An 11,927-nucleotide genomic window follows, 5' to 3' on the forward strand; every position below is an offset into this window, starting at 1 on the left:
GCCTGGAACTGAGCTGCCTGTGAGGGTCTTGCTCTAGCAAAAGTAGAGGAAGGGGATGTGAAGTGAGCATACCTAAGTGCTAACCTCAGGACTTGACCACAAGTCTACCCAAACCAGAGCTTCTAACAGGCTGGAAGCCCTGCTGAGAATTTGCATTTCTAACAAGCTCCCAGGTGATGTTTAATGCTGCTGGTTAGGACCAATTCTGAGAACTACCAGTGAAGCTAAACCAAATCCACTGCCCTTAAGTCAATTCTGACATATAGCAACCCTATCAGACAGAGCAGAACTTCCCCGTAGGGTTTCCAAGGCTGTAAATCCTTACAGAAGTTGACTGCCACATCTTTCATCTGTACAGCCACTGCTGGGTTCAAACCACCAAACTTTTTGGTTTGCAGCCAAGTGCTTTAACCGCTGCACCACCAGGGTTCCTTCACTGGTACAGCAGTGATTCTCAAAATTCATCATACATAAGAATCACCTGGGGATCCGTTAAAATGCAGATTCTGATTCAGTAGATCCGGGATGAAAATGCAAGTTCTCAGCAGGAGTTCAAACCAGAACAAACTGGGTGGAAGCCCTGGTCCAAAAGCCAGAGGCCGGAGGAGATGGGCAACTAAAAGCAATAATAATATTCTTAAACTTTTAACACCTGCTCCACCAATCTATCATTAAATGCTTACAGGTGACAGAAAATTAACACGTAGCAAAACAAATATCAACAGAAAAACTCCAAAGCAAATGAATACTATACGCATAGTTGGAGTCTACTGATGGGGGGAGTGGGAGAAAGTTGATTATTGCTGTGATTTATTTTGCATACCGATAATACGGCTCTAACTTTTGCTGGCAAACAGTTCCTAATTCAAGCGACAGCACTAAGTAAATCAACATTTATTTCATGGCAATCCACAAAAACCTACAACTTCCAGGGGCCCTGCGCCTCTGTGCAACGTGCAACAAGCAGAACCAGCTGCAACCCACACTGCATTTTCACATTGCTTTTCAGTAAAGTGATTTTCCCAAAGTGCTTAAAAGTGGTTTGTTCTTTTAATTAGGTAAATATTCCCCTATGATCTATTTAAACTTCTGAAATACACAGTAAAACCTTTTCATACAAACTAAAAAGGCAAACCTTATCCTAGGCTTGCTGGGTAATTGCAAATTCCTAATTAGTTACATCCAGAACAATGGTGTTTTTTAATAGAGACCCTCTTTCACCCTACTGTGGATAATCTGACTGAGTCCCTTAAGAATAAATTAAATCATGTTATTTCCTGGGATTTTAGAATCTTCAATTATTTCTCAAACACATCCTCTATTTGCTTATGTATAAAGACCATTTTCTAGAGTATTATTTCAATGCAAAGTTTTTCATAATTGAACACCGTGAGTTAGTATTACATCAACTGAGTTTCAGTAATTTTTTCTGACTGGTTGCCTTTACAGGAATGTTTATCACTCCTTCCAACATCAAAACAAGAACCTATCAGAAGCCTTAAATCCTAACACAAATTTAGTTTTAAACGCAGTCTGTAGATTCTAAAATTTTAACATTTCTCAACTGTCATAAAGGAGCAAAGAACTGAAGTTGCCACAATCCTGCCCTAAGTCTGGTGGTAGACATGGTTTCTCTGTACAGCATTCCAAAACTATGAGTAAAATACCTGTGTGTGAAGAGAAAACTTAACCATTGCAAAAAAAGAAAGTCAGAACAGAGAATATTCCACTAACAAAGAACCTAGCCTCAATAAATGTCTTCTAAGTCAATCTGATTTCTGAAAATGAAATAAAATTGCATTTTAAAGTCAAATATAGTCATTTAATACAAGGGACATTTTAAAGGCTGACACTTGCTAGAACCTCAATCAATCAACTCTAACTCTGGCTCAACACCAGCTCACCCAACAACCCCCTTCGCCCCCAGCTATTGACAACTGAAAAGCAGTTTTAATGCTATTATAGAAACAAAACGAATTAGGAGCTGATGCCGGGACCTACAGTGAGGACTGCCAAGGGCACTTCATCAGCCAAGGGCATCAGAAATTACAGTCCAGCATTTACAGAAGGCTAAACTTGCACATCTCAACTAGGTACAAAGAAAAGGATTGAAGAACTGATCTGTTTTCAAATTGAGAAACATCCTGCCTGTAGAGGGCAGATCATTGGAGTCTATCCATCTTCCACGATTTAAAAACCTCCCTGGTCCCCCATCCCCCACCCACATACCTTTGGTCTCCAAGACCTGATAGGCGACGTGACTAAACCTGCTCCATAAACAACTCTCCTCCTGACAGGCCTGAGACTGGGAACTGTGGCCTCTCATCAGCTGTACCTTGCAAAGCGCTCAAGTACCATTAAGTCATCCTCCCACCTGCCCTGTGCTTGATTTCTACACAGCCAAAGACAAGCCAGTCAAGCTTTCTCTGCCTTTTTAAAACACATAATGCATACTGTATATTTTAAAGCACACACAAAAAAAAAAATGCTGATGAATATGTTAATATATTCAAAGGTATTCAAAGTAAACTGAAGAACAAAGCTTCTCCTCAATCACCTAAGTACATTCCCAACAGCTCTAAGGATGAGAATTAATGTTTACTTGAAAATAACGTCTTACCAAGACTCTCGTTTAATGGATTAGCCTCATTAATGCAAAATGGCAACTGTGATTTCTAAAGTGAAAACGCATGTAGGTTGCAAAAATTCCCCTACACTGAAAATATGATTCTTTCCCTCCATTCTCAGCTGTAATTATTAAAAGCTCAAATAATAGGCTTATTTAGGTAACATTCAATGACTAAAACCTCACGTCTCTATCGCTCAATACTGAAAGTTGCTATGAGACTGCATCTTTCCCCTTCCACCCCAGGAAGACCCTGAGTCAAGTCAGAATGACCTGTTCACATCAGCTATGCTGGCCTAGCTCAAGGCCACATCTAGGGGGAAAAGTACCAAATACAGAGCTGGGGCAACTTATAAGTTTATAATTTATAATTATAAAAATATAATTTTTGAGCACTTACAAATCGACTACTCCATCACGAGTGGGGAGAAAATGAAACAGCAACGTGAAGCTTGAAGCTTTATTGACTCATCACAAGGGGAAACATAAATCATTTTTCAAATTGTCCAAGCACAATTTGGAGATGGTCTGTGCGCCCCTAAAGATTACAGCAGTGTGTGCACGCACACGCGCATGTGTGTGTGTGTGTGTGTAGGAAACCCTATGGGCCAGTTCTACTCCGTCCTATAAGGTCGCTATGAGCCAGAATCAACTCGGTGGCACGTAACAAATGCTGTAAGAAAAGCTCAGCTGTAAACTCTGGAATAGAATAAACACTTGAATAACAATTTGCCAAACACTTTTTAATACACTGACTCATTAATCCCTCGTGACAACCATTTGAAAAGGTGTTTTCTCTTTATGTTAAAATGAGGAAACTGAGGCTGAGAGATTCCACAGTGTCTCAAGGACACACAGCTAAAAGGTAAAGCACTCCTTGACGAACCAGATCTGACTTCAAACTGATGCTCACATGCGGCCTTTACTGGGGGGCATAAGGATAGATTCCTAATCTCTGCCCATCTTTTCATCATCATTTAAGATTACAGTAAATCTCTCGTTTGTATTAAGCACCTTAATGTCCTACAAATTGGACCATACATCACAGGTTAAATCATGTTTCCTATATTTGTCACACTCACTAGGACACTGTAATCCTATTTATAACATGGTTCCTGGGGATAGTATACTGTTCCCAATGACCAGAATTTTGTACAAACAGGGGATTTCAGCTATCTGCACAGAAGTTGAATTCACAATTTTCAAAGAGGTGAAGGCAATGTAATTCACGTAACACTACTATAGAGCAATTTAATGCTGATATACACTGGTGTAAGCCCTTGAGGATCGTATCATGCAATTATCCCCAGGAAAAAGGTTACTTTATCCTTTCTTTTCCTAACAGTGGCACGCAAAAAAAAAAAAAAAAAAAAGTATCAAGTTATTGCATATTTACGGATAGAATCTAAATGAATGCTGACCTTAACATGAGTTGGGGTTTTTACTATTTCATACAAAATCAGTTGTTGAAATTCCTTCTACCAAATAGACTCTAAAATGCGCTAGATTTTAAATTCAATCTACTAATCGGAAAAAGTACTTGACCATTAGTCACCAAAAGGATTTTTCTTGCTGTTTGTTTTAATCTTACTCATTCTTCTCAATTCATGGATGAATCTAGAGTGTTTTGCATTTGAACTTTATACTCTGATACTAAAGCAGTAATTATATTTTAATTCTTCAGATTAATTTTAGAGCTGCAGGATGATGTTTTGGCCCTATTATTTATCTGACAGTTATAAATTCATTTGCAAAGAATCATTCAGTGAGCAAGGAAACATGGGTATGAGGGAGTCATCTTTTTCCTACTATTAGTGGATGCAATAAGGGGCTCAAGCACAATGACTGAGAATGATGCAGGAACAGGCAACGTTTCGTTGTGTTGTACATTAGGTAGCTATGAGTTGGAGCTGACACATCACCTGACGCTGGCGACTTTTCATATTGCCTCATTACACTAAAATAACCAAGTAGCACTGACTATGGTTTTTCCAGCAATTTCTGTAGACAATTATTTCAACCAAACAAGAAAAAGTCATCTGAACTTTCTGTCCATCACTTTTAACTAAGACATGTAAGCATTTTAAAAACAAATAATGTGCTCATTTTGTCCATTCAACTTGTGAAAGCAAAGTTGAGCTTTCAGCTAACTCAGCATTTATAGTCTACCTAAGGGCGGAATCTAAGCATCTTCTGGTGGTGTGGAATATAAAACCTGACCTAAGAGCATCACCATGGAATTGACTCCAACTCATGGTGACCCTATAGGACAGAGCAGAACTGCCCCACAGGATTTGCTAGGCTGTAGTGTTTACAAACGAGCCCTGGTGGCACAGTAGTAAAGCACTCGGCGCTAACAGAAAGGTCGGCAGTTCGAACCCACCAGCCATTCTGCTGTCTCTGTTCCACAGGAGAAAGATGTGGCAGTCTGCTTCCATAAAGATTCCAGCCTTAGAAACCCTATGAGGCAGCTGTACCCTGTCCTATAGGGTCACCCGGAATTGACTCGATGGCAATGGGTTTGGTTTAATCTTTACAGAAGCAGACTGCCACATCTTCCTCCCATGGAGTGGCTGGTGGGTTAGAACTGCCAACCTTTCGGTTAGCAGCCAAATGCTTAACCACTAAAAGTATCATGACTCTGTTGAACATGAACAGACTTAAGAGTCAGGAAGTTCTACACTGCACTCTCCAGTTACGCTACCTACTAATCACACATGAACAAGTTAAATTTAAAATAATTGAAAGTAAAATTCTAAATGCTGTTCCTCCATCACACTAGCCACATCTCAAATGCTCCTACAGCTACATGTGACTGACAGTTACCATACTGGACAGCACAGATACAGAACATTTCCATCATCAAGGAAAGTTCTATCGAACAGTGCTGTTAGTAGCTATGTGATCTTAGGTAAGTCACTTAAATTTCCGTACACCTCAACGCCCTTGCGTGTAAAATGTGCCTAACGTTTCATTTGAAACCCAGTTGTAAGAATTTTAATTAATATATAAAAAGCACAGGACATAATGCTTATCACATATTAGATATCCAAGAAAAACTATGTATCAATGCAATCCTATATTTAGATTTTAAAGGAGTCCTGGTGGTGCTCAGCTGCTAACAGAAAGGTTAACAGTTGGAATCCACCAGCCGCACTGCAGGAGAAAAGATGTGGCAGTCCGCTTCCATAAAGATTACAGCCTTGGAAACCCTATGGGGCAGTTGTACCCTGTCCTGTAGAATCACTGAGCCCGAAAGGTCAGCGGTTCAAACCCACCAGCTGCTGCACAAGAGAAAGACGTTGCAGTCTGCTTCCGTGAAGATTAAACCCAAACCAAAAACCCACTGCCGTTGAGTCATTCCGACTCATAGTGACCATACAGGACAAGGCAGAACTGCCCCTCTTCAGAAGAAATATGTGGCAGCTGGCTTCCTTAAAGATTTACAGCTTGGAAACCCTCTGAGGCAGTTTTACTCCGTCCTATAGGGTTGCTATGAGTCAGAATTGACTCCACAGCAATGGGTTTAATCTCTGTTTCTTGGGAATCTTTATAGGAGTAGAGCGGCTGGTGGGTTCAACCCATTACCAGCTGAGCGCTTAACTACTGTGCCACCGGGGCTCCTTCCACAAGAATTACAGCTTGGGAAACCCTCTGTCCTTTAGAGTTGCTTTGAGTCCAAGTCAACTTGAAGGCAATGGGTTTATATCAGACTTTGTCTATGATGGTGACACTGAAAAAATAAATCACTTCCGCTCCCTGGGCCTGGTTTTCTTAAACTGCAAAGTTTGGGAAGTTCTGGTTAATTCCTAAGGACTCTATCAAATGCTACCATGTTAAAGTGCTGAGCAAAAGGGGCACAAATTTCTACTTAGTAAACTACTACCTAGACTCCCAGAGCTTCCTAACTGATCCCAAGCATTCTTCCAGAAACCCCAGAAGACTGGCTCTCCAGTATAGCCCATGGTCTGATGTGAGCTATTTATAAAGTTTGTCTTAAAAAGTTACCGGAATTTCTTTCTGAAATTGTATATACTGTAATTAGAAGCTACAACCCCCTATTCCATGATGATATCTTGCAGTTTTAACATCTTTTTTAAGTGCACACTATCTCTTTACAGATGAATTTTTTTTCTCTCAAAAGCATTTAAACCAAGACACGTTAAAAACGCATACCAGTGTAAATATAATATTTTAATGACAGATTTTTTTTTTTTTTTTTTAACCAGATAGGCCTCATTCTTAGCCAGCCTGTTAGTGGTCCTCTGGTGTCTAAACAAATTGAGAATTATACCCTGTGGGTGAGGTCCAAGGAGCCCTAGTGGCACCGTGGTTAAAAACTAGGCTGTTTACCAAAAGGTCAGTGGTTCAAACCCACCAGCCCCGCCGCAAGAGAAAGATTTGGCAGTCTACTTCGATAAAGATTTACAGCCTTGGAAACCTTACCGGCCAGTTCTACTCTATCCTGTGAAGTTTCCAGGAGTCAGAATGGACTCAGTGGCAATGGGTTTGGTTTTTGGTTTTTCAGTGAGGTCCTCTTGCAGGACCTGAAACATGTTTGGCGACTTCACCCTCATTAACAGCTGCTCCCAGGGAGCCAGGAAATTTACGGATTGCTGGGTCCGGTTTCGGTTCGGGTCCAGATCCCCTCTTCAAGGAAGGGCAATCACGGGCCTCACAAAAAAAAAAAAGGGGGGGGAGGCCCAGGGCTGCTATCCTCTGCGGACCTTTTCCCAGGGAAGTGGCCTACTCACAACTTTAACTTGGGGTTGGAGAAGCATTACTCCAGCAGCAGAAATAGGAACCCAGCAGTGCAATTTTGCCCAAGGCCTGAAGCCTCAGGAAAAAAAAAAAGTGTTATTCCAGAGCAGATTCCTTTTCTTCCGGGTCTGTCTGCTCCCTCTGACTCTTTGCCCACAACCACCGTGCCCCCCTTCCCAATGCCCCACCTATCTCCACATTAAAAAAAGGGAGGGGGCTTATTCCCTCTCACTTAGCTTTCCCTAGCAGGGCCTGGCAACAGGAGGAAATTCAAATCAAATTAACTGCACATTAAAAAATAAACAGACAAGCAATCAGGGGTGCCCACCCAACAAAAGACCTCGCCGGTTCCAAAATATGATTAAGCCTGAGAGGGAAGAGGGGGAGGAGGACTAGAGACTAACCGGGATGGAGAGATAAACGTGTGGGGTTTTGGCCCCAGCGTCCGCCCATCTCGGCCAAATTCCAAATTGTTTAAAGAAAACGCTGGGCTGAAGAGAAAATAAAATAGAGTTGTAACTTTTAAGGAAGTCCGCACACGGCGCAGTCCGGATAAAATGCCACCGCTTCGCTTCGTCAGGGACGCCAGGGTGGGAGTTGAGATTCGAAAAGCTCCAACTCCAACCGCGCACTCCTGGAAGCCTCCCCGCCAACGGCGCCGCCGGGCGGCCCAGCCCCGTCTCCGGGGACGCCGGGCGCGGGACGCAGGCATTTAGGAAAGTTCGCGGGCACAGCCGGAGGCCCCACTTTCCGCCCAGAGTGACAGGCCCTTCCCACGCCGGCCGGCCCCCGCCCCGCCGCGGGCACCAGACAGTCCGTGCGGTCCCGGCCCGCCCGCTGCGCGGCCCCTCCCGTTCGCCTCCGGGCGCAGATTCCGCCCGTGCGCCCCACCCCCGGCCGGGGCGCCCCTCGGGGTGACCGACTGACCGGAGCTGCGCTGCGCTACACACCGGGTCGCCCGCTCCTTCCCGCCGCGCCCCGCTCCCCCGCCCGAGCTTCCAGCCGCCTGGCTCGCCGAGTCCGGCCGCGGCCGCCGGTTACCGCCCCCTGCCCGGGGGGGAGCCCGGTGGGCAGGACGGGGAGGGAGGACGTGGCGTGCACGGAGGTGGCCAGCGGCTAGGCGGGGAGTGTCCCGGATAGGCCCGACCGGGGCTGGGGGCCAGAGCGGTGCCCGGGGCTGCGGGCCCGGGACCCTCCCCGCGAGCATCCCCGGGCCCGCAGCCCCCGGCCCGCCCCCGCCCGGCGCGGAGAGGCGGCCCCGAGTTCCAACCCCACTTGGCACGCACGCCCCCCTCCCTCCACCATATGGAAATCTACAGCCTCAGAAAGTGACACGTCGAAGATTCCTCGGCCCCTCCACCCGCCCTCCCCCTCCCGGGCCGCGTTCCTGCAGCGGAGATTCCGGGAGGGGGAGCGGATTCTTCGGACAAAATCTACTGGGAAGGCTCGGGAGGGCGGGGGATGGGGGAGCCACTGCCCAGATTTTTTTTCATCCAGAGGAATCTACCCGTTTCTTTCCCTCCTCCAAACCCTGGCAAGCGGGGGAACGGGCGGAGGACCCGAGCCCGGCGAGACGCAGCCCCAAGGCGGGGGCCGCCCCCCTCCCCGGCCCCGCGTTCCCGGGCGCCCAGATGAGCGCGAGGCGCCCCAGCACTCCGGCGCCAAGTTTTCCCCGGGAAGCCCGGAGCGCTCCCGGGACAGGAACGCACTCGGGCGGACTCGCGTCTGGCCGGGGCTTTTCAGCGCGCCGGGACTGGGCGGTCGAGACGTGGGGTCCGGGTCCCCTGGAATCCCCAGCTCCTGCGCGTCTTACCTTTCTCGGGCTGAAACGCGGAGGTCTGTGCGCGCCACACAGCGGGTCGCCCACGCCTCCCCAGCCGGCAGCCCCGAATATCCCAGCCGCCCCCTTCGCTGCTCCGGCCGCCGCCGCCGCCGCTCTCCTCCACCTCCTCCTCCGGCCGCCGCCGCCGCTCAAATAACTACCAGGAGGGTTTGATGGGGGATTCCGCCATGTCAATGATGTCGGGACCACATGGGCATTTGAGGCCCGCCCACTACCGTAAACTACAGAGTAAAACCGCCTCCACAAACGCATACTTACTCTCGGGAGCTGTTGGGCCTCGTTTGCCCCCAAGCCTGCCTAGCTGAATAGGTTCAAACAGACTAAAGAAGTCTGAGGCTTAAGAGAACTAGAAACTCCTGAAAGGCGAGGACTGCACGTTCTGCATAAAATATAAATGCAGTGTTTGTTCAGTAATAATAGCTAGGGCTCAAATGACACTTTTTTATTTACACACACGTATATTTTTTTTTATATTGCCTTCTTTTTATCCCCACAGCAACCCTTTGAGCTATTTTGTCACTCCCTTGTCTATGTCCCACAGCACTTTGTTCCTACAGCTAACACAGCGTGAGCAGATTTTATTATGCCTGAAAATTAAAATGTCTATCTCCCCCTGCACTCACAGGGACAGAGATTGTTCCTTACTCATATCTGTATCTCTGCCAAACACAGCACGGTGCATGGACCACAATAGGTAATTAGATAATTGTTTAGTTTATATTAATTAAATCAAATTTAATGTGTACCTGCCTGTTGTACAGGCTCAAAAAGGTGAACAGACTGCGTCCTCCCAAACGCCCAAATTATCCGGGAAATAAGAGAGCAGAAATCAGCCCAGGGAGGCCACGTACCTCTATAGCTGCCCAGGTGTTCTGAATAACTGCATTCCGCCTCAAGTGTTAGGCCCTAAAGCAGGACTCAGTAGTGATCAGAGGCAAAGTATTACTTTCTTTGACCTGGAAAAGTGTAACTCTTTATGCATATACAAGTTGCTGTCGAATTGACTCCGACACGGTGTGTATCAGAGTAGAATGTTGCTCCATAGAGTTTTCAATGGCAGAATTTTCGGAAGGCGATCTCAGGACCTTTCACTGGAGGCACCTCTGGGTGAACTTGAACCTCCAACTTTTCAGTTAGCAGTCCAGCACTTTAACCATTTGAATGCTCCTTAACCAAAAAAAAAAAACTGTTTGCGGTTCAGTGGATTCCAACACAAAACGACCCTATAGGGCAGAGCAGAACGGCTCCGTAGAGTTTCCAGGGATAGGCTGATGGATTCGAACTGCCGATCTTTTAGGTAAGCAACCATAGCACTTAACCATGGGCCACCAGAGCTCGTTATTGTACATAGCACTGTATTAAAGCCCAAAGAACACTGAGAAATGACTCCTTCCCTTATGAGTTTGCAATTCTTTTGTGGAGATGTGAGAGATAATGGTGAGTCCAGGTAAATGGGGCCCTCCCTTGTAATTGGCTTCTTTCCTGCCAGTGGCCTCACCAGCGCTCTTAAAGCCATCTTTCTAAAGCATGTTTGTGATCTTAGATCAAAGTCCTACATGGCGGGAATAATAAAAAAAAAAAAAAAAAAAAAAACAGTGGTCCCCCAGTGCCTATAGGGTACTGTCCAAACTCTTGTCCTGGCATAGATGACTCATCCCATTTGGTCCCTGTTTACCCAGCTTCCACCTGAGCCAGATGCTTCCACTCAGCTAAACTCATGACCTCCAAGGGCGCCTCTGCCCCTTTGTACATGTTTTCCCCTCTGTCTGGAACATACTTCTTCCTCTTCTCTATCTTAAGATTATTTACTCATCCTTGAGCTCCAGCTAAAATTATTCCCTCCCTCTCCACAGGCTCATAGCCCACTGAACATAATTCTTTTCAGTTCTTCTCACATTGCTCTGAAGTTTTAGTTTGCCTTTTCCACTTGACTGGGGCTTCCTCATCTTTGTATCACCAGCATGAACTCTGCGTTGCGCTCTGAGTACTGTACCTGCCTTATAAACGTTTGTTGAATAAATTAATTGCAAACTATGTGGAAGAATCTGAATGACTAGATAAATGGGCAAACAAAAGAGGGTGGAAAGTTAAATTCAGGTGTTGAAGGAAGGGCTTAGCAAAGGAGGCAAGAGAAATTCAGAGGACAGAACTAGCTACCTATTTCTTCCACTAGTTTGACTTTCTTCTTACTAAGAAGAATAAGATCAATATATACAAAATGCTTTATAATTTAAAATACATGTTTATACATATGATCTCATTGTTTTATTCATCTTTTTATCCCTAACACTGAAAACACCCATTTTGGCACAGAAAAGAAACCCAATAAATGTTTGCAAAGTGGAAGGAAATATGATGTAGTGGGAAGACCATAGAAATTATCAGAAAAAAGCCAGTGACCTTGGGCAGTTATTAATGTTCTCTGAGCCTAGGTATTCTTGTTTAATGGAAAGACTGCCTTCCTGCTGAGGTTGTTGTGAGGATTAAAAAAAACTCAAGCACCTGATTCTCTATAAGCAAATATTAATATCTCCATGAATGAGTGAATGAATAAATGAAGATGTCTTCCTGAGAGGAGAGTTTTAGTACAGAAAATTAAAAACTTCAAATAATAAGGTAAGACTTTGATAGAGTGTTCTTAGCTACATGTGAGGAGATTAGATTTAATACAATGAGAAAACACAGTGGGGTGATAGA

At 45.2% G+C, this 11,927-nt stretch overlaps 1 protein-coding gene across 4 annotated transcripts in view; it reads right to left on the bottom strand.

The window, feature by feature from the left end:
• The window catches only part of FNDC3B (fibronectin type III domain containing 3B), a 391,440-nt gene extending 382,043 nt beyond the window's left edge, over positions 1–9,397 (bottom strand). For 3 of the 4 annotated variants that reach the window (XM_049867193.1, XM_049867190.1, XM_049867192.1), the window contains exon 1: positions 9,201–9,397. The gene's annotated coding sequence lies outside the window, so the exon portion shown is untranslated. The other variant, XM_049867191.1, reaches the window with a different exon arrangement.
• Positions 9,398–11,927: the final 2,530 nt, after the last annotated feature.

The sequence above is a fragment of the Elephas maximus genome, chromosome 23, assembly GCF_024166365.1.
Source record: "Elephas maximus indicus isolate mEleMax1 chromosome 23, mEleMax1 primary haplotype, whole genome shotgun sequence".
Taxonomy (NCBI): domain Eukaryota; kingdom Metazoa; phylum Chordata; class Mammalia; order Proboscidea; family Elephantidae; genus Elephas; species Elephas maximus.